This window comes from Dermochelys coriacea, chromosome 23 (assembly GCF_009764565.3).
Source record: "Dermochelys coriacea isolate rDerCor1 chromosome 23, rDerCor1.pri.v4, whole genome shotgun sequence".
Lineage (NCBI taxonomy): Eukaryota > Metazoa > Chordata > Testudines > Dermochelyidae > Dermochelys > Dermochelys coriacea.
This window is the reverse complement of record NC_050090.1, coordinates 6,474,668-6,498,063: the sequence shown is the minus strand read 5'-3', so window position 1 is coordinate 6,498,063 and position 23,396 is coordinate 6,474,668. Positions and strand designations below refer to the sequence as shown.

At 44.0% G+C, this 23,396-nt stretch overlaps 1 pseudogene; it reads left to right on the top strand.

The window, feature by feature from the left end:
- Positions 1-475: 475 nt before the first annotated feature.
- Positions 476-12,894, top strand: LOC119847098 (annotated as a pseudogene).
- The last annotated feature ends 10,502 nt before the right edge of the window (positions 12,895-23,396 follow it).

Here is a 23,396-nt window from a genome sequence, read left to right as displayed (position 1 = left end):
ATTTCCTCCCCAATTCTCAGAGATTGATATAACACATCCTGTGTCCAGTGCTGTAGTAGCCATGGTGGTCCCAGTATATTGAAAATCGTCCCCTTGATTTGTATACAAATGTTTGGTGTTCTTCTCCATCTCGTTTCTTATGAATCCTAACGTGGTGTTAGCTTTTTTTGGCAGCAGCTGTGCGTTGAGTGGAATTTTGTTATTGCAATTCATTTTTTAAATCTCTTGACAGCCCTCATATTTATAGAACCCTTATCTTATTCGCAAAAAAGAAAAGGAGTACTAGTGGCACCTTAGAGACTAACAAATTTATTTGAGCATAAGCTTTCATGAGCTACAGCTCACTTCATCTCAAATAAATGCTTATGCTCAAATAAATTTGTTAGTCTCTAAGGTGCCACAAGTACTCCTTTTCTTTTTTGCAAATACAGACTAACACGGCTGCTACTCTGAAACCTTATCTTATTGTCTTTTGTCACTTGCTTGGCGTAACTCATTTTGTGACTTAAAGTTTCTGATATTGTCCCCACATGCTTGTGCTATACGCTTTTGTACTCATCCGTAGCAATTTATCTGTGATTTCACTTGTTTAGGATTCCTTTTTATTTTCTGGTAATTAAAGAGCTCCTGATAGAGCCATGTTGCCTGCTTACTATTCTTTCTATCTTTCCTTCACATTGTGATAATTTGCCATTGCTCCTTTAATATTGTCTTGCAGAAACTGCCAGCTCTCCTGGACTCTAATTTTCACCTCAGATCTTATTCCCATGGGACTTCACCTACCAGTTTTCCAAGTGTGTTGAAGTCTGCCTTTTTGAAGTCTGTTGTCCTTATTTTGCTACTCCTAGAATTTTTGCTACTCATAGAATCATGAAATCTATCATTTCATGATCACTTTTGCCCATATTGCTTTCCACCTTCCATTTCCTAACTAATTCCTTCTTATTAGTCAGAATCAGGTGTAAAATGGCCATCCTCTGGTTACTACTTCCATCTTTTGAATGAAACAGGTGTCCCCAATACATTCAAAGAACTTATTGGATACTTTGTGTTTGATTGAATTCTTTTTCTAACACATGCCCTCCCCTGCTCTTCCTCCGCCCCGTTACTAAGTATCTTTTGAATTTTTCAGTTATTTACCTGGGTCTAGGACATCCATGTGCAGGAAAAGAGCCTGGGGGGAATTGTGATGTGAAATTATTTCCTGTTCTGACATGTCTCCTATCGCCCTTTTTGCCGTAACAGGCTGCAACGTAACATTCATGTTTTGCTCCCAGATCATTCCATTCTTCCAGGGAAAGGAAATGGCTGCAGTGGAGCCAGTTGAGGTACGGATTATCAGAGAGTTGTTGATGGGTTCCTGGGTTCCTGTTGGAGGGAGAAGGGCAATAAATACATAGGAAGTGGACACTTCTCGGGGGTTGATCTGGAGGTGGGAGGGTTTAGGGAAATACACAGGGTGGAGAAGGGGGTGGGGGGGACAGGGTATGACAAACTTGCTGCGATTTGTTTACTGTGAGGCCTAGATCCGAGCAGCAGAGCCCTGGGGTTTGTGGGTGGAAATTCCGTAATTTGTCAAACAGGAAACAACCCCTGTGAACTGGCTGGGAAAATCTACCAGCCTCCTCCACGTGCTGTAGCCTGAACCTTCGAGCCAGACGCAGCTGTGAGATAAGAAGGGGCACTCCACAGTAAGGCCCAAGGAAGACACCTCAGCCCCTCCCCTCCAGATGCTGGTAATGGAGAGGGTGTTGGGATTCCCACCAGGAAATTGTCCCTGGGCCCTGCTGCGGGCTCCATCTCCTATATCAGCTTCTAGCTAGTTAGGTGAGCGATGAGAATGGGAAGACCACTGCCTCTTCTCCCTGCTAGAAGGGCTCTCTCTTTCTCTCATCACCCTGATGCTTCCTGGCTGCTCTGAGGGGGTGGAGGTGGGACTATGCTCACGCCTGCCTCCCAGAGCTTCCATGTGGTTGGACTTCTTCTCCTGTCAATAGTGATGTTGTCACTAGGTAGCAGGTACTGAGTAGCAGGTTCTTGCTCTTTTAGGGACCAGTGACCTTCGAGGAGGTGGCTGTGTATTTCACCAAGGAAGAGTGGGCTCTGCTTTACCCCGCTCAGAGAGCCCTCTACAGAGATGTTATGCAGAACTATGAGAATGTGACCTCGCTGGGTAAGGATTCCCATCCCCTTGGTTATTAGAAGGGGAAAATGAGGAATTAAAGTTCACAACACCCCACAATGCAACCTCAACTGTGCCCTGTTTCAGCAACACCTTGACAGCCCAATGATAAATACTAGCACTCTATCCTCCCCACTAAAGCATAGGAGCACTATAGCATAAAGTCTAATACCTTCTCTTTGCTAAGGCAAAACTTGGAGTTTGGTCCAGTGTAGAAAGCAGAAGCTACATACCCCTGGCATGCACTCAAACACTGAGCCTACTGCACACAATCCATCTCAGACTTTCATAATGTTACCACCCTTTGTTGTTGCACTGAGGATTCCTTCTGAGTCACCTACCGCTCACGGAGACCACTTGCATGTATGCCACCAGACTGCTGACAGTTGTCGTGACAAGAACACACCCTTGTGCACCTTTATTGACCTACCTACAACACTCCTCACTGAAGTGAGGAATACCTCTTCCTTCAAGTTTCACATGCACCTCTCTTCATATCAGAATCACAGCTCTGCCAAGCTGCTCCAACTATTCCCTAAAATGGGTGAACTTGAGTGCTTGTTTAGCACATCTATCACCCAGTGGCCCCACTGATTGTCAGGGTTCCTGCTTCTAATGTACTTAAAAAACAAACAAACAAAAAAAACCCCGGTGTTAGTTTGTGACTTCTAAATGAGGATATTGATATGATAGGCATCACAGAAACTTGGTGAAACGATTATAATAAATGAGACATGGTAATGCCAAGATATGAATGATACAGGAATAGGAATGACATAGGATATGACAGAGTAGGTTGTGCTGGTGGCAGAGTGGCACTATATTACTCCTGGGGGAATTCTGTGTATTTTATTTGTCAAAATAATGCAATATAATCATGCTGGTTTCAATTATGTAGGTAATTTAAACTACAATAAAATGGATAGCGAATGGGAGTGGGGAGTATTGGAGGAAATCCCCAAGCCTCCTTGCCTAATAGTAATGTAGCTAGGTTTGATTCTCTTTCTAGTTATGGCTGCATATATTTGTTGGCTAATCTGCTCAGTGATACATCGTAGGCAACTGAAGAGCAAGTGAGGGCTGAGGAATCAGATGCACAATTTGTATTGGCTACTGACCATCTCCAGAAACATCAGTGGCAAGAAGTTCATAGAGCACATTTTTTTTAGTCCAAAAATTTAGACCCGTTTTAATCAGTAAAGCACCATAAGCATTTATGAGGCCACACTGTCCTTTCCAGCACTCTGGCACTGTAAAGGCACCTTCAAACTTTTACACCTATTTTATACTCCTAGGGGAATTCACAAAGACAATAGGAACAATTTACTAAGCAGGCAGGCTGCTACCTTCTTCTCTGCCTGAGGGGACAGAGTCTGCCCCATACCTAACTCCTCAGAAATACCCCGAAGCCCTGCCCCTCCATGCCGAACACACCCCAATAGCAAGCAAGAGGGACAGTGTGTCTCTCACATGCACGACTGCCCAGCTCCTTCCCCTCCTGCCCCCTGGTGGTGGTTTATGTCTCTACCAGCTGCTCCGGGCTCCCGAACCAACCTGCCTGCGCTGCCATAAGGGGTGCGTGACCACTCTTGCGGCTTCCCTTTGCTTCCCCGTCAGAAGTCATTTTTCTGCGGGGAAGCAAAGAAATGTGCAGGGGACATGAATTCTGCATATGCACAATGACACAAAATTCCCCCAGGAGTAACTGTGAAAGAAACCATGTCAAATATAGAAAAAATTCAATTTTTTCAATTACATTTAACATCATTGCAAGGGGGGAGAGTACCAACAACTCCATCACTGTAGCATTTAACTTCGGAAAGAGAAACGACACAAAAGTGAGAAAGCTAGTTACGTGGAAACATTTTTAAAATACCATAATAGAGGCTCAAAATAAATGTGTACCTCCAAATGGGGACAAAAAGAACAGTAAGAGGACTAAGAAAATACCACCATGGCTAAAGAGTAAATAAGGCAGTTAGAGGTGAAAAAAGGCATCCTTTAAACATTGGAAGTCAAACTGAGGAAAATAAAAGGAGCAAAAATTCTGGCAAGTCAAATGTGAAAGTATAATTAGGCAGGCCAAAAACATAATTTGAGGAGCAACTACAAAAAGTCACTAAAACTAACACCAATTTTTTTTAATTTTTTTTTAAGTACATCAGAAGCCTGACAAACAATCAGTGGGGCTGTTTGGTCATTGACATACTATAAACAAGCACACAAGGAAGCCAAGGCCATTGCAGAGAAGCTAAATGAATCCTTTGCCTCAGTCTTCGCTACAGAGGATGTGAGGGACTTTCCTAAACCTGAGCCATTCTTTTTAGCTGGCGAATCTGAGGAACTGTCCCAGACTGAGGTGTCGATAGAGGAGGTTTTGGAACAAATGGATAATTTCAACATGAATAGGTCACCAGGACTAGATGATATTCACCCAATAGTACTGAAGTACTTTTCATACATAAAAAGTGCAGAACTACTGACTGTGATAAGTAACCTACCACTTAAATCGGCCTCTATACCAGACTGGGGATAGCTAATATAATACTAATTTTTAAAAAAGGCTCCCAAGGGGATCCTGGCAATTTGAGGCTGGGAAAGCTAACTTCGGTACCGGGCAAATTGGCTGAAAACTATAGTAAAGAACACGATTTGTTGGGGAAGAGTCTACTTGGCTTTTGTAAAGAGAAATCATGCCTCATCTATTAGAATTCACTGAGAGAATCAACATACATGTGGACAAGAGAGATCCAGTGGATACAGTAGAACCTCAAACATATGAACACCAGAGTTACAGACTTACCGGTCAACCAGACACCCTGTGGAACCAGAAGTCCTCAATCAGGCAGCAGCGCAGACAAACCCCACAGGGGTTGGGGCTGCAGTGGGAGGAGAGGGGTGTCAGGGTCCTGGAGAGGGCGAGGGCTCAGGGCTTTAGACTGGGAGGGAGCGTTGGGGGTTGGGGTACAGGAGGGGGGCGGCAGTGCGCTCAGGGCAGAGGATTGGGATGCAGGATGGGTGTGAGGTGCGGCAGGGGGTTCAGCTGCAGGAGGGGTGCAGCAGGGGGCTCGGGGCAGGGAGTTCAGCTGTAGGAGGGGTTTGGGGTGCAACAGGGGACTCAGGGCAGGGGGTTCGGCTGCAGGAAGGGTTCAGGGGGTGGATCCAGCCCAGTGCGCACCAGGGGCAGGGCAGGCTCCCTGCCTGCCTGCCCTGCCCCCACGCCGCTCCGGGAAGCGGATGGGACCTGGTGGGGGCACAGGGATCTGTGTGTTGCCCTGGCCGCTCTTCCAGGTATCTCCCCCGAAGCTCCCATTGGCCGGGAACAGTGGATAGCAGCCAATGGGAGCTTAAGGGGAGGTACCTGGAGGAGTGGCCAGGGCAACACACAGACCCCTGTGCCCCCCTCCCCCAGGTCCTGGCTGCTTCCCGGTGCACGCCGGGCTGGAGCCGCTCTAGGTAAATGCTGGAGGGGCAGGGGTGCCATGTGGAGCTGGCGGGCCACAGAAAATAACCCATGTGTTTGAGACACCTGTACTAATGTCTAACCTAAATCTCCCTTTCTGCAATTCAAGCCCTTTATTTCTTGTCCTGTCCTCAGTGGATAAGGAGAAAAATTTAACATCCTCCTCTTTATAACAGCCTTTTATGTTGCAGCCTTGCAGACTGTTATGTCCCCCCGCTCAATCTTCTCTTCTCCAGACTAAAAAAAACCCTCAATTTTCTCAATCTTTTCTCATAGGTCATGTTTTCTGTACTTTTAATCATTTTTGATTTTTGCTCTCCTCTGGACTTCGACCAATATGTCTACATCTTTCCTGAAGTGTGGTGCCCAGAACTGTATTCATTATTCCAGTTGAGGGCTTATCAGTGCTGAGTAGAGTGAAAGAATGACTTCTCGTGTCTTGCTTACAACACTCCTGCTTATACATGCCAGAATGATATTCATGTTTTTTGCAACAATATTAAATTGTTTAGTCCCATTTAGTTTGTGATCCATTACAACCCTGTGACATTCCCCTCTGGTGTTATCTGGTCTGGTGATCTGCTAGGTCACTCCAGTCCTTGACTCTGGGAATCAGCCTTACCCTGCTCTGCTGTGAGAACCCCAACTCCTGGGCTGTTCACGCACAGCCTCTAGCCTGTAAGCTGCTCCTTAGATTGTGCAATCGAATGACACTAGCCAATATCTCTGATCCCAGACACAACCCTAGGAACCTCCGTCTTACAATGTCCAGTTATGCCCACTGGATGCTGCAAGCTATCTGAGTTTATCAATTTAACAAAGAAATTAATATGTACCAGGCTTGTTATCCCAAGGAGAGTCCCTGACAGGCTTCAAACCAAATGCTCTGCTTCAGGTAGAATAAACAAACAGATTTATTAACTATAAAGAGAGATTTTAAGTGATTATAAGTCAAAACATAAGTCAGATTTGGTCAAATGAGGAAAAAAAAAAGCAAAACACATTCTAAGCTGATCTTAACACTTTCAGTGCCCTTACAAACTTAGATGCTTCTCACCACAGCCTGGCTGGTTGCCCTTCAGCCAGGCTCTCCCCTTTGATCAGCTCTTCAGCTGCTTGGTGGTGGTGTCTGTAGATGGAGATGGAAGAGAGAGGAAGAGCATGGCAAACATCTCTCCCTTTTATCATGTCCTTTCTTCCCTCTTGGCTTTGCCCCCCCCTTCAGAGTCAGGTGACCATTACCTCATTGCAGTCTGAAACTGACCAAAGGAAGGGGGGTGATTCACTCGAGAGTCCAACAGATCCTTTGTTGTTGCCTAGGCCAGTGTCCTTTATTCCTATGAGGCTGGGCTCATCAGGGAATGTATGGGACAATGATGAGGTTTGAACTGCCTCTCTGCTCTTGGAGAGTTTTTGTCTGGGCTTGCTTTAAGCCATGAGGATACATTTTCAGCCTCATAACTATATACATATGAAATTATAACCTATAACATTACTATAACATCACTATAACAACAATGCTCAGTACATCATGAGCCTTCCGAAGACACCTGATGTGACAAACTTTGCATTGGATACCATGCAATCATTTTACAAGGATGAACATGGGGGTGCTGGGTGTTTCCTCCGAGATACAGAGCATCACAACCCCCCAGATTCTTTTCCGCAGTACTCCTCCTTAGACAGTCCTTTCCCATTGTATATTTGTACAATTGATTATTCCTTCCTAAGTGTACTACTTTGCATTTGTCCTTCTAGCATTTCATGCTATTTATTTCAGGCCATTTTTCCAGTTTGTCAGGATCATTTTGAACTCTAATACTGTCCTCCAAAGCGTTTGCAGCCTCTCCCAGCTTGGGTTTGTCTGCAAACTTTATAGGTACCCTCCATGCCATTATTGGAGCCATTTATAAACATAATGAGTAGAACTGGATCCCAGACAGATTCCCTGAGGGACCCCACTTGATATGCCCTTCGACAACTACTCTGACTATGGTTTTCCAACCAGTTGTGCACCCACCTTATTGAAGGTTCTTCTAGGCTATATTTCCCTAATTTGTTTATGGAGAAAGTATTAAAAGTCAAGATATATCACATCTAATGCTCCCTGCATCCACAAGGCTTGTTACCCTGTCAAAGACAGATGTTAGGTTGGTTTGATATGATTTATTCTTGACAAATCTATGGTGACAGGTACTTCACCTTATTTTCTTCAAGATGCTTACAAATTGATTGATTTATTATTTGGTCCAGTATCTTTCCAATTACTAAAATTAAGCTGACTGGTGTATAATTCTGTGGGCTGTCCTTATTTCCTTTTTATAGATAAGTACTATATTTGCCCTTTTCCAGTTTTCTGAGATATCTCCCATTTTACATGAGTTCTCAAAGATAATTGCCAATGACTCAGGGTTCTCTTCAGCCAGTTCCCTAAGTATTCTTGGATGTATTTAATCAGGTCCTGCTGACTTGAAGACATCTTCCAAAATTGTTGATAATGACTCAGAGGTCTCTTCAGCCAGATCCTTAATGAGCTTATTATGGAGCAAGGGATATTTAGGTTAGATATTAGGGAAAAGTTTCTAACTCTAAGGATAGTTTACTCTGGAATAAGCTTCTAAGGAAAGAAGTGGATTCCCTGTCATTGGAAGTTTTAAAAATCAAGTTGGACAAACGCCTGTGAGGGATGATTTAGATTCACAGGGTCCTGTCACAGCACAGGGGGTTGGACTTGATGACTTCTTGAGCTCCCTTCCAGCCCTACATTTCTGTTGCTTTTTTGCTTTCTCCCATGCTGCTCATTGGAGGAGCGCCCCATAAACATCCCCAGACCTACCTCATTATCCTCCTTCTCATCCCTCTGTTCAGCTCCCCTGTTCTAGGATACCTACAAACGCATGATGATGGTTAGGGTACTGGTGTCCAGAGACCACTGTCTATCAAGGTGACAAATGGCTTATTGTATCCTTTGCTCCCCATGTCACTATTCAGGGTCATTGTACCTGTATTCCCACTCTTTGGTCCAGCAAGGGCACCCACTCTCAGGCTGTCTAGCAGTCACCTCTCTGGGGTAGAAACCCACATGTCTCTTCTTCCTATCTGGGGTATCTCCAGGCTGCATGTCTCCCTGCCCACACTCTGAATTCCCCAGCAAGGCAGATCCCTCAGCAAGCCTGCTTTCCCTTCCTTCCTCAGAAGCTTTGAGCAACGTACCTAAGTTACCACACAGACCATTCCCAGAAAACAATGATAAAATCAAGGTAAAAGCATTACAGAGAGATCATATTAAAAACAATATAAGAACCTACATGCATGATAATAAGCTTACCAGAGATCACCCCAAACCCACCAAGGGCTAAAGCAGGTGAACAGACCTTCAAACTCCACCAAGAGTTTTTTTCCATGTGGTCAGAAGCTAACAGTTGTTAGCTCAGAAGAAGCATGCCCATGCATCTGTGAGTCACTCTTTTATCCAGTTTGGGCCTCAGAACTTGTCTTCATGTAACAGGTGATCAGCAGGCAATGATTTCTCCTCACAGTGCAGTTTCCATAGGGTTTGCTGTGGAGGTGAAAAGTTGACTTCTCCTCCCCCAAGTATTTTCTAGAAATCCCACTTAAATTTTGTCTAGCACATTTTTTTTCAGAGTCCTTTGAAGTTCATAACACCTCCTAGGATTTATGTTAGCCAGATATTACATACCATCTGTAACGGGGTCAGCGCCCACTTCTCGTGAGCACCTCCTTTTCTCTGGCCGATATGCCTGCAGTCTCTTTTCAGCTCTCGCGAGCGCAGCCCCACACCCAGAATGGTTCTCTCGGCAGGTCTTCAGCAACTCAGCCTTCCAGCCGAGCCACATACACTGTCCACCCTTCCAGGGTATACAGTCCGTAGTATGGCGCCGTAGCTCTAAAAGGCTTCTCCCAGAGGCACTGCCTTCTTCAACCACCCAGCTGGGGCCCATTTTGGTACCCGCAGCTGGTGGTGTTTCAGCAGGCCTCCCTAGGCTCAGTCTTCAACCAGACCAGCAGGGCCCATCTCGGGACCCTTGCTGACCTGCACAGGTTCTGTGCCCAGTTTCCCTGGGCTTCAGCCTGCCCACACTGACTGGAGTCTTCCCTTTCTGGGATATGGAGGTACCTGCTCTGGGTTTTAGGAGCCCCTTTGATCCTGAGTGTCTGGCAGTGTGTGTTCCCAGTAGACATGGGCACAGTTAAATTCCTCATAAGAAGAATGTCCTGCACCTTTGAGCCCCAGGATTTTATTCATTTAATATGGTCTGGAGTTAAAATAACAGAACTTTCTGAGTGGGTGACAAATGTCCTATGAATTCACCTGATCTCACTTTTCTTCTTTCCCTTGGGCAGGGTTTCCAGTTTCCAAACCTGATGTAATCTCCCAACTGGATCAAGGGGAAGAGCCATGGGCCTCAGATCTCCAGGGAGCAGAGGAAAGAGAGATCCTGAGCGGCATCTGCACAGGTGAGCAATCATTAAACCTACTCAGAAACTGTCAGTACCTGAAGGAAAAGCTGGGATTCCCAACGAAGACCTTGTGAGGACTCTGAATTCAGGATTGTCCCCACCAGGTGTCATATCCTCAGGGCAGATACTGCTCATGGTTTCCTACCTATCTTGACTAGCTCCTGGCAGAAGCCCTATAACGTTGCTGGTTCAGGTGGGACACAACTGAGAGTGCCGATTCAGGACAAACTGCTTAAAGCAGGGCAGTTGCAGCCCAAGGCTGGGATTTTTCCACCTCTGGAAAAAACCAAACCAAACCAGCCAGCCAAAGAGGACTTTGGTTTTACCCCACTGGCTAACCACAAGTCACACAAGCAATTCCTTTAGATACTCCATTTTCTCAGTATCACCACCAGTGCCACTCGTTATGGGGACAAATGGTTATGAAAACCAATACCCCAGTAAAAGAAAAAAGGTTCTCTCGATCCCAAAGCACCAAGCCCCAGACCCAGGTCAATATGCAAATCAGATCTTACCCACAAATCACGCTATTGCCAATCCTTTAGAAGCTAAAATCTAAAGGTTTATTCATAAAAGAAAAAAGATATAGATGAGAGCTAGAATTGGTTAAATGGAATCAATTACATACAGTAATGGTGAAGTTCTTGGTTCAGGCTTGTAACAGTGATAGAATAAACTGCAGATTCAAATCAAGTCTCTGGAGTGCATCCACAGATGGGATGGGTCTTTCAGTCTTTGGTTCAAAGCTTCAGTGTAGCAAAGTCCCTCCAGAGGTATGAAGCAGGATTGAAGATAAGATGGAGATGAGGCATCAGCCTTTTATAGTCTTTTCCAGGTGTATGAACACCTCTTTGTTCTTACTGTGGAAAATTATAGCAAAATGGAGTTTGGAGTCACATGGGCAAGTCCCTGCATACCTTGCTGAGTCACAAGGTGTATCTGCCTTCTCTCAGTGGGTCGATTGTATTGCTGATGGTCCTTAATGGGCCATCAAGCAGGCTAGGCAGAGCTGACACCAACTTGTCTGGGGTGTCACCCAGAAGCATAGCATAAGTTTGAAATACAGACAATATAGAGCCAATATTCATAACTTTAACTACAAAAATGATACACATATATAGACAGCATAATCATAACCAGCAAACCATAACCTTGTCTTAGACACCTTATTTGACCCCCTTTATACAAGATTTGGTGCCACTACAGGACCTTGGTTGCAACAATGATCTATACGGTCCCAGATTATGTCAATAACGTCACAAGCCCCTTCCCTGAACTCGCTTCTCCCTGAGTGTTTGGATGCAAACTGGATGCAGAATTGATCCCCTCTTCTCTCCTCTTTGGGGAATTTTTTTTTCCATCTGCAGTTGCTTTTTTAGTTTGTTCTCCCCTTTTCCATTCCTGTTTCTGAGGGTTTTCTTTCTCTGTCCCAGAGTTGATGAGATGGTGAGTGAGACCATGAAGCAGAATCCTCAGCAGGAAGATGATGAGCAAGTGGAGCCACCTGGGGCATTATTGTAAAGATGCAAAGGGAGTATGTCCAGGAGTTGTGAGCAGGGAAAAGCCTGTGAGAGTCATCACATTCCAGAGAAGTGGCAGGGAAACCAGCCAATGCAGAAATTTGGTAAATCTGTTAATTATCAGGGAACTCACAAAGGCCTCAAGGAAACCACAGCCCAGCAGAGAATCCCCATGGGAGAAAAAAATAACACATGCATTGAGTGTGGGGAAAAGTTCAGTAGGCACTCATGCCTTATTAGCCATCAGAGAATCCATACTCGAGAGCAACCCTGTGTATACTGTGAGTGCAGGAAAACCTTCGCTCAGAGCTCAACCCTTATTAAACATCACAAAGTCCACACAGGGAAGAAACCCTATGAATGCTGTGAGTGCGGGAAAATCTTCACTCGGAGCTCAACCCTCATTGCACATCAGAGAATCCACACGGGGAGAAACCCTATAAATGCTGTGAATGCGGGAAAACCTTCACTCTCAGCTCAACCCTCATTGCACATGAGAGAATCCACACAAGGGAGAAACCCTATAAATGCTGTGAGTGTGGGAAAACCTTCACTCAGCACTCAAACCTTATTACACATAAGAGGATCCATTCAGGGGAGAAACCCTATGAATGTTGTGAATGCAAGAAAACCTTCACTCAAAGGGCATCCCTTATTAGCCATCAGAGAATCCATACAGGGGAAAAACCCTATGAATGCTGGGAGTGCGGGAAAACCTTCATTGTGATCTCAAATCTTATTAAACATCAGAAAAACCACACAGGGGAGAAACCCTACGAATGCTGTGAATGTGGGAAAACCTTCGCTTGGAGCTCAAACCTTAGTTCACATCAGAGAATCCATACGGAAGAGAAACCATATAAATGTAGTGAATGCGGGAAAACCTTCACTCAGATCTCACACCTTATTACACATCAGAGAATCCATACGGGGGAGAAACCCTATGAATGCCATGAGTGCGGGAAAACCTTCACTTGGAGTTCAATCCTTATTATACATCACAGAATCCATACAGGGGAGAAACCCTACGAGTGCTGTGAGTGTGGGAAAACCTTCACTCAGAGCTCAACCCTTATTACACATCAGAAAATCCACACAAGAAAGAAACCCTATGAATGATGACAGGGTTCAGAGTAGCAGCCATGTTAGTCTGTATCTGCAAAAAGAACAGGAATACTTGTGGCACCTTAGAGACTAACACGTTTATTTGAGCATAAGCTTTCATGGGCTAAAACCCACTTCATCGGATACATGCAGTGGAAAATACAGTGGGAAGATATATATATATATATATATACACACAGAGAAGATGAAACAATGGGTGTTATCATACACACTGTAACAAGATCAGTTAAGGTGAGCTATTACCAGCAGGAGAGGCAAAAAAACCTTTTGTCGTGATAATCAAGATGGGCCATTTCCAGCAGTTGACAAGAACGTGTGAGGAATAGTGGCGGGGTGGGGGAGGGAAATAAACATGAGGAAATAGTTTTACTTTGTGTAATGACACATCCAGTCCCAGTCTTTATTCAAGCCTAATTTAATGGTGTCCAATTTGCAAATTAATTCCAATTCAGCAGTCCAACGAGAGACTGATCATTCTCCTTGTAGTGTGTATAACTGTATTTTCCACTGCATGCATCCGATGAAGTGGGTTTTAGCCCACGAAAGCTTATGCTCAAATAAATGTGTTAGTCTCTAAGGTGCCATAAGTACTCCTGTTCTTCCTATGAATGACATGAGGCAGGAAAACCTTCACTCAGAGCTTAAACCTTAATACACATCAGAAAATTCACAAAGGGGAGCACCCCTAGGAATGCTGTGAGTGTAGGAAAACCTTTGCTCGTGGCTCACACCTTAATGGACATCAAAGGATTCACAAAGGAGAGATCCTATGAATTCTCTGAGTGAAGGAAGTTCTGTCAGAGTTCAGCCCTTATTTATTATCAGAGAAGCTGCAAGGGAGATAAATACCATAAAAACCTTGATTAGGGCTGAGAAAAGATTTTATTTTCCTTTTGCTAATTCCTACATAATGAACTTCAAGGCAGCATTTGTGTCATCATGGTGTCTCAGCTCCACCAGCTGAGTTGTCTGCTTTTCCCTTTTGCACTCACCCTTCCTTGGGGTGAATCTTAGATTTTTTTCTTTTTCACCAACTCCTTTGTCCTATGTCATGGAAGTGTGTGTCCCTCCAACAGGACTGTCCATCAGCCCGAGGTGGGGGAAGTGGGAGTCACTTCAACTAGGTGCATGGAAGTTAAATCTACCTGGGCCCTGACTGCACTAGGATATTCCATGGAGTTAGATAGCTTGAGTTAGCTATCTTGATGTAAAAACACAACTATTTTTTCAAGAAAGAAAATAGCCCATGTATAGTGGTCAGGGAAATTTAGCAAATTTCCTCAAGACCTGACATAACCTCCGTAACTTCTCCTAGTCTAAACATATTTCGAGCATCATATTCCTCCCACTGCAAAGTGATTGTTAGTCACCAGGTTCCCCCACTAGGGACAAATTGTCTCATTCCCAGTTGTTCTCACAATGCACTGGGTTGTGCTGAATAGCAGTTGGGTTTTGTATCATTTTTCTTATTTTAAATATAACAAGGAGCAGGATTAGGGATAGAAAAATATGTTTTTTCAACTTCCGTGACACCTGAAGTGGTGAGTTGGAGGGATTTCTATGTTCAGAATTAGCTCAACTGTATTTCCTCTGTTTGAGCCATGTAGAATTTATCTTCTACACATTCTACCACTCTACCTCTCAATGTGTCATATGAGTCAGTGTTCTCAGTCCTCTGCTTGGGAATCACACTTTGTTTTCTTTGATCTTAAAACCTAGTAATTTAGGTCTTGAAATGAAATTGGCAGAGACCTGGAAAGGGAATTTGAATGGATCTCAAACACAATGCCATCATTTGGAGTTTAAATCCCAGTTTCCAACTGTTAGCAAAGGATTTTTCCTACTAAGATGGGGTGTTTTGCAGATGGGAAGGTTGGCTGGGTTTTTGTTTTGTTCTGTTTTTGTTTTTTCATTACAATGATTCTAGAACTTTTGTAAATAATACAACTCAACACTAATGAGTGAAGCAGGTTTGAATGGATCAGAGAAGAATCTCTTGTCTTGGTTCTGAGTCAACACATTCAACACATGCTCTGGAATTTCTAGTTCTGTGAAACTGGATGTATCATATCTCTCTGTGATACGGATTTTTCTTCTTTTTTGAGGGCCATTTGGTCACATAACAGGATATTAATTTGATTTGTCAGACTGTGGCTCCGATTTATTGGGGACTTTGAGAAAATGACTATTTTAGCCAGTAGTCATTTCTTAGTTTATTTTTGCTTTTTCCCTTCCCCCCCTCCATGATGACATGGAGAAACTTCAAGTGCAGTTCAGTCAACAGGAGAGAATACTCTGAGTTATTGGACATATCACCAACTGTTTTTAAATCTCCAGTCTGAAATGGTGAACAACAGCATGCCCCAAGTTATGCAACTAATGGAAGTAACTGGATACAGTCACAGTGCTGTTCAGTTGTTTAGGTCAATATTGTCTCAGATGATCTGGGTAGAGGATTCCTCAGTAAGTGATTAGGAACTAGACAAAAGGCTCCTATATATGTTTTCCAAGGCAGTTGTGATGCAGGGTCTTGTGACAGACTTGTTCACACCCTGCACACTATTACAGTAATTTTTGTATAAGGCATGTCTTGTGAGGTACCATTTAAACATTCATAATTTGCTGATCACTAGTATGGAAAAGTACACATAGCAGCATTGTATGTAACATAATAAACAAGCTGAAATCATGGCTAAAAGTATGTTTGGCAGATAAATCTGAGGAATAGCCAAAAGCAGTTCCTCAGAGACCAAGGGCAAATGACACCTCAGCCAAGTGTAAACAAGGCTGATGGACCATTACCTGCTAAGTGGCCATTCTTTGGCAGGAAAGAGGGCCAGAGCAAGAATATCTGCATTTTAGGCCTTGTCTGCACTATAGAGTTTTGTCAACAAAATTATGCCGCTTTAATTAAACTGCTGTTGCATGATCACATTATGCTTCTTGTGTTGGCAGAGCACATCCACACTAGTAGGACTTGCATTGCCACAGAAAGCCGTGCACCGTGCAACAGGAGACAGGCTGCTTTGGGAAGGGCTTGCAATGCCTTATGGAGGAGGTACAGCGTCACATGATGCAGGTTTCTTAATCCCATTGTTATACCAATAAAATAAAAACCAGCAGAATCTTATTAAAGGGGAAAAGGCAAAATGCCACATTTATTGTGAATACAGAAAGAATCATAGTAAGCAGTTAGTTATAGCTATAACATTCCATTCAATTTCATATTTATTCACACATTCATTCATACACACACACACAGGTTCTGCACAGTTGTTATCATAGTTACCAGCCTTAGAGTTGCTCATGCCAAGCCACTGAACAGGTGGCCTGGACATGAGGAGGGAGCAGGGCCTTGTCAAATGCTCATCTGATGCTCCTGGAAGTTGGTTTGCAGAATTAGACCCCAAAGTTCTCACTTTCTAGAGTCCATTTTTTATAGGAATTTATTCCTATGCCAGTCTATGGGAATTGCTTCATCATGCTGTTGCTTAATCAATCAGCAGATAGCATATTCCTGATGGCTCCATGCTGCCAGATGTTATCTTGTTCTTTGGTTCTCCCATTCTTGAGGCTTTTGGGTGGATTCCAGTCCTTCTTCAGCCGATTCTGAGATTCTTAGGCTGGCACCTCCCTGAACATTCAGTTATTATCCACACCAAGCATCCATCCACATACATCCTCTATCTCTATTTTTATCACAATTGTTAACAAAGCAAGATGAATACAACAAAAGGGGGGGAGTCTCTGCGTGCTGTTTCTGTTGTTACAAAGAATTGCTTTGAGAACAGACTGTGTCTTAGAATGTACTAACACAATTAGCAGCTTGCAAGTTTCACACATAGAGGGAGAGAAACAGTACCAAAACCCAAGAGACCTCTTAATTAGTAGTACCCTGGAATTTAAACTATGGGGAAGCAAACTCATTTGTGATTTTAATACAGAACTACTTTAATATGATCCAACACCATTGTTCCATGGGCATCCTTCTAGATTACCAGCCACTTTTCAATGGAAGTGTGTGTGTGGGTGTGTTTGGGGGGAGAGACAAAGACAGAGTGTGTTTTGAGGGAGAGTGAGTATGTTGGCATCCTGTTTCTTTAAGTTCAGACTGCAACTAGTCCTGAGGTAGGACACCCCACCCCTGCCTCTGCACAGCAGAGCAGTCCCTCCCACAGCAGCAGCCTACCTGCCGCTGTGTTCCTAGTGTGGGGGAGAGCAGGAGGATTCCACATTAATGATTTGCTCTTTGCTGCCGGAACAGAGCAGCATGCTCAGCTGTCAGAACTTCTTAGAGCTTTAAAAGGGGAGGGAAACATACCTGCTGGGCAGCCGAATTCAAAACAGTGAGCAGAGTGGTCACAGCGGGCATTCTGGGATACTGGGGGATGCCAGTTATGGCGACATAATGAATTGCAGTATCTATACTAATGCTTTGTCACTTCAATTTTGCAGCAAAAACCTCTGTCTCTCTCATCTAAGTGGTTTTGTTTCACCACCAAAAGTAGCATTGTAGTGTGTGCACCCCCACTGTTCTGTTGGGAAAAGCAGCCTTTTGCTGACAAAACTGTGTAGTGTAGACAAGGCCTTAGCAAAGAAACAACATGTTCTTGTCCGCACAGACTGCCTGTAGCCTGCTCCCAGCTGGTAATGCTTCTCAAAGGGGAACAGGACTATAAAAAGAAGGGGCAGACACCCCTCAAAACACTTCCCTCTCTCTCCCTATCCATTGCATTCTCTGCCACTGAGAAGACAAAATGACACAGCTGTTGAGCTTTGGGGAAGGGGTCCTGGCCTAAAGAGTTTGGTCAGTGAGACCACTGAAGCATGTAGGTGAGAAAATTTTGCTTTGAAACTAAAAATTTCTTAAGTATGTGTTAGTGAGCATTTATCTTTATTTTTCTTGTAACCATTTTTGACTTTTATGCTTCATTACCTGTACTTATAAAATCTGTCTCTTTGTAGTTAATAAACTTGTTTTCTGTTTTATACAAGCCAGTGCGTTTAAACTGAAGTTTCTGAATAACTAAGGCTATGTTTATGTCACGGAGGTCATGGAAGTCACAGAATCCATAACTTCCAAAGACCTCCATGACATTCTCTGCTTCAGCCCCAGGGGCTGCGGCACTCTGGAGCTGGCAACCAGTGGGGCTCTGACAGGTTCCAGTCACAGCAGCGACGGGGGGACCCTGCAAGGTTCCAGCGACAGGTGACAGACTCCTGAGGGAGCCCTCCTCAGGGTTCCAGCAAGGGTGACAGCCTCGTGCGGGGGGAGGGAGACACCTCGGGCGAGTGGCTGGGGGTGTCCCATTTTCTCTTTGGGAAATATGGTTACCCTGCAGCTCTCAGCTGCCCTGGGCAGAGGCCATGGATGGAGGGGGATCCCCACAGCTCCCAGCAGCAAAAGTCACAGACAGGTCATGGCTTCCTTGAATTTTTGTTCATTGCCCGTGACCTGTCTGTGACTCTTACTAAAAATAATCATGACAAAATCTTAGCCTTACAAATAACCCATTGAAATAAACTGGCATATTATTCTCTTAAAGGTTTATTGGACGTCAAATATGTTGTACTGTCCAGGAGAGGGCTGGGCAGTACAGGACATACATTTCTGGGGGAAGATCTGGGACTGGTCATGTGTTGGGGGTCACACTGCAGTATAACCAAGGCTGAGGCAAGGCTGAGTGTAACCCAAGTGTGGCTGGCAGGCTGCAGTTACACACACACACACTCAGGATGTGTCTTGCATGCTGGAAGGCTGTTTGTGAGTGGCCCAGTTGGAAGCTACTTCAGCAAGGCATTGTAAGGCATCCAAGGTTGCAGGGCAGGGGTGAGAGAATTACTCATTAGGCTGGATTGTACTCTGGTATGTCACAGCTCTGCAGGACGTTACTCCTGAAGTCATCTCCTAGCTAAGCCTCTGGTTTGGGAAATGCTGTCCCTAACTATGGCAACGTGGAAGAAATAGAAGTGTGTTTTTGTTGAAGTAGGAACTGCAAATGTGTGTGAAATATAATCAGTGTTAAAGTTGACAGAGCTGCAGGAAAATAAATAACTATTTTTGTTTAGAAACCCCATATGAGGTAGCCAACAGAGATTGTGATGTAGGCTTATGTCTAGTTCTTAACTGACACCTGTGCCACCGGTTTAAAGAAATAAACTGGCCATGTTTGCAAAAGCTATTGCTGACAAGCACTGCTGAGATTTTGGGTGGTTTGTTAAAGGAATCTACTCCAGCGAAGTGTACATTTAGCATGGTGAAGGGTTTGGCAAGAACTCAGATAGAAATAGTAGGCACTCACCTGTTGGTTTTCACCCCAGAGAAGGAAGCTATGGAGAGCTATGGTCCATAGAATCACAGAATATCAGGGTCGGAAGGGACCTCAAGAGGTCATTTAGTCCAACCCCCTGCTCAAAGCAGGACCAATCCCCAACTTAATCAACCCAGTCAGGGCTTTGTCAAGCCTGACCTTAAAAACCTCGAAGGAAGGAGATTCCACCACCTCCCTATGTAACCCAATCCAGTGCTTCACCATCCTCCTAGTGAAAAAGTTTTTCCTAATGTCCAACTTAAACCTCCCCCTCTGCAACTTGAGACTATTACTCCTCGTTCTGTCATCTGGTAACTGAAAACTGAAACTGAAAACAGTCTAGATCAATCCTCTTTGGAACCCCCTTTCAGGAAGTTGAAAGCAGCTATCAAATCCCCCCTCACTTTTCTCTTCTGCAGACTAAACAATCCCAGTTCCCTCAGCCTCTCCTCATAAGTCATGTGTTCCAGTCCCCTAATAATTTTTGTTGCCCTTCGCTGGACTCTTTCCAATTTTTCCACATCCTTCTTGTAGTGTGGGGCCCAAAACTGGACACAGTACTCCAGATAAGGCCTCACCAATGCCGAATAGAGGAGAATGATCACATCCCTCGGTATGCTGACAATGCTCCTACTTATACAGCCCAAAATGCTGTTAGCCTTCTTGGCAACAAGGGCACACTGTTGACTCATATCCAGCTTCTCGTCCGCTGTAACCCCTAGGTCCTTTTCTGCAAACTGCTGCCGAGCCGCTCGGTCCCTAGTCTGTAGCAGTGCATGGGATTCTTCCGTCCTAAGTGCAGGACTCTGCCCTTGTCCTTGTTGATCCTCATCAGATTTATTTTGGCCCAATCCTCCAATTTGTCTATGTCCCTCTGTATCCTATCCCTACCTTCCACCATATCTATCACTCCTACCAGTTTAGTGTCATCTGCTAATTTGCTGAGGGTGCAATCCATGCCATCCTCCAGATCGGAATGCATCCGATGAAGTGAGCTCACGAAAGCTTATGCTCAAATAAATTTGTTAGTCTCTAAGGTGCCACAAGTACTCCTTTTCTTTTTTGCAAATACAGACTAACACGGCTGCTACTCTGAATCCTCCAGATCGTTTATGAAGATATTGAAGAAAACTGACCCCAGGATTGACCCTTGGGGCGCTCCGCTTGATCCAGCTGCCAACTAGATATGGAGCCATTGATCACTACCTCTTGAGCCTGACGTTCTAGCCAGCTTTCTATCCATCTTATCGTCCATTCATCCAGCCCATACTTCTTTAACTTGCTGGCAAGAGTACTGTGGGAGACGGTATTAAAAGCTTTGCTAAAGTCCAGGAAAAACACGTCCACTGTTTCCCCCTGTTTTTAGACTGTTTTTAAACTGTTTTTAGAATACCGCTCCCTGCTTTAGTGGCATTGATTGCAGCCCCAAAGGATACCAGGGTTAGATGGGAAACAATTGTTCTTTACCATTTGGCACCAAAGTGTCATGAGGAAAAGAGAGAAACAGTTGGTGCCTGTTAGGATATAGATATTCAGGCTTGTCTGTAAAGGCCTCGACGCTAAGAATTTAGGTGTATTCTTATCACTTGGCTAGTTACAGGGGTATATAAGAAAGAATCAAAATCACTGTCTGCCGGAGTAAGGGCCTTCTCTTACTGTGACAGTCTGAGGCCCTATTCTTAGGCTAAGGCCTTGGACTAAGCAGCAATGGCAGCCATAAGCTTGGAAGCGACCATTCACCTCCTCACTTTCCAACCTAGTCCCATTGAAAGAAGGTGCTATTGGGCTGTTAGGAATACAGTCCTGTCCTGATCATGCTCGTCGCCTCCAGAGAAAGGGAAGTGCCTAGAAGATGTAAAAGGAAACTTAGTTTGATAGCATCCTGTCCGGCAAGAACTCACTTATCAATAGCTGGGATGTGAAATCCTCATTTCTGTGTTTGTTCGATCACTGTAGTCCCCATTTCCCTATTGTTTGTCTGCATAATCTCTGTCTGGTTCTGTGATTGCTTTTTCTGTCTGCTGTATAATTAATTTTATTGGGTGTAAACTAATTAAGGTGGTGGGATATAATTGGTTAAATAATCATGTTATAATATGTTAGGATTGGTTAGTTAAATTTCAGTAAAATGATTGGTTAAGGTATAGCTAAGCAGAACTCAAGTTTTACTGTATAGTCTGCAGTCAATCAGGAAGTGAGTGAGTGGGGGGGAAATGGGAACAGGGAATGGGGGTGGGGAAATTGGAATCATGTTTTGCTAAGGGGGGGAATGGGAACAGGGACACAGGTAAGGCTCTGAGGTGTCAGAGTTGGGAAGGGGGATACTAAGGAAGGAAACTGGAATCATGCTTGCTGGAAGTTCACCCCAATAAACATTGAATTGTTTGCACCTTTGGACTTTGGGTATTGTTGCTCTCTGTTCATGCGAAAAGGACCAGGAAAGTAAGTGGGTGAAGGAATATAGCCCCCTAACAGTGCCTTCAAAGGACATTCCTTGCCTATGGATTCCAATCTGACTGCCTGGCTGGACAAAAAGGACATTTGTGGTGTGTATGTTATGTTGGATCATATTAAAGAAGTTCTGTATTAAAATCACAAATGAGTTTGATTACTAATTAAGAGGTCTCTTGGTTTTTGGTCTTTTGTTTTTACTGTTTCTCTCCCCCTCTATGTGAAACTTGCAAGCTGCTAATTGTGTTAGTACATCCTAAGATAGAGTCTGTTCAATACTTTGTAACAACAGCTACTCACACAGAGAGAGACTCAAAGCGATACTTTGTAACAACAGAAACAGCACCCAGAGATTCCCCGCCCTTTTGTTGTATTCATCTCGCTTTGTTAACAATTGTGATAAAAATAGAGATAGAGGATGTATGTAATGGATGCTTGGTGTGGATAATAAATGAATGATCAGTGAGGTGCCAGCCTAAGAATCCAGTGTCGATCGGCCAAAGAAGGCGTCAAGTGGAAATAACCAGAGGACCCTCAGAGGACAGACTGGAATCCACCCAACAGCCTCAAGGATGGGAGAACTGAAGAACAAGATAACATCTGGCAGCACCGAGCCGTCAGGAATGTGCCATCTGCTGACTGATTCAGCAACAACATGATGAAGCAATTCCCATAGATTGGCATAGGAATAAATTCCTATAAAAATGGACTCTAGAAACTGAGAACTTTGGGGTCTGATTCTGCAAACCAACTTCCAGGAGCATCAGATGAGCATCTAACAAGCCCCTGCTCCCTCCTCATGTCCAGACCACCTGGCCAGTGCCTTGGCACGAGCAACTCTAAGGCTGATAACTATAATAACAACCTTGCAGAACCTGTGTGTGTGTGTGTGTGTGTGTGAACGAATGTGTGAATAAATATGCAATTGAATGGAATGTTATAGCTATAACTAACTGCTTACTATGAGTTTTTCTGTATTCACAATAAATGTGGCATTTTGCCATATCCCCTTTAATAAGATCCTGCTGGTTTTTACTTTATTGGTATAACATGTGAATGATGGTAACCACACTTTCACCCTTTGTAAATGGGACACTTCACATCCCAGGGGAGTGCCCTGTTGCTCCATATTCATCAGTTGTATATAATTGTGATATTGCATATAAAGCAGGCCATGTGACGTATCGTTGGAAAGGTTATGATCTGCTGAAACCAACTGTTCCATTTAAAGATATTATTAATGCATATGAAGTTATGAGAATTGTGTTGTATGACTCACTAAAATATACTGTGTGTTTGGGAAGCGCCTAGATACTAGCTCCCCAAAAGACAGTAACCAGGGAGCTAACCAATGCCTGGGAGGGTGTCAAACAACCATCATCCAGCAAGGGAGCTACAATGCAATGACTCACTTACACAAGGCCACACCAAGGGAATTGCTCAATCTTGCCTGGTGATTCAGCAATGCTCACCAGACATGCCTGGACTTATGTTGTTCAAGCACATGGGACTAAGGGTATACAAGAGAATACAAGGGCCCCATGCTTGGCCTTTCTCCTGCCCCCAACTATGCTGCAAGCAACAAGGATGCTCAGAAGACTGAAGACTCCAACAGAGGAGACTGGCCCAGGCTTCAAGGGTGAAACCTGTGTACTATGAACTGCAATATGCAGTGGGGTGAGAAAAAATGCTTAATGTAGATGGTGTCCAGTCTAATATGGTTGAGAATTTAGACTGCATGCTTATATTTTATTTATTTTATTTGGTAACGAACTCTGACTTTTTGCTTATTATTTATAATCACTTAAAATCTCTCTTTTGTAGTCAATAAACTTATTTTACTGTTTAACTTTACCAGTGAG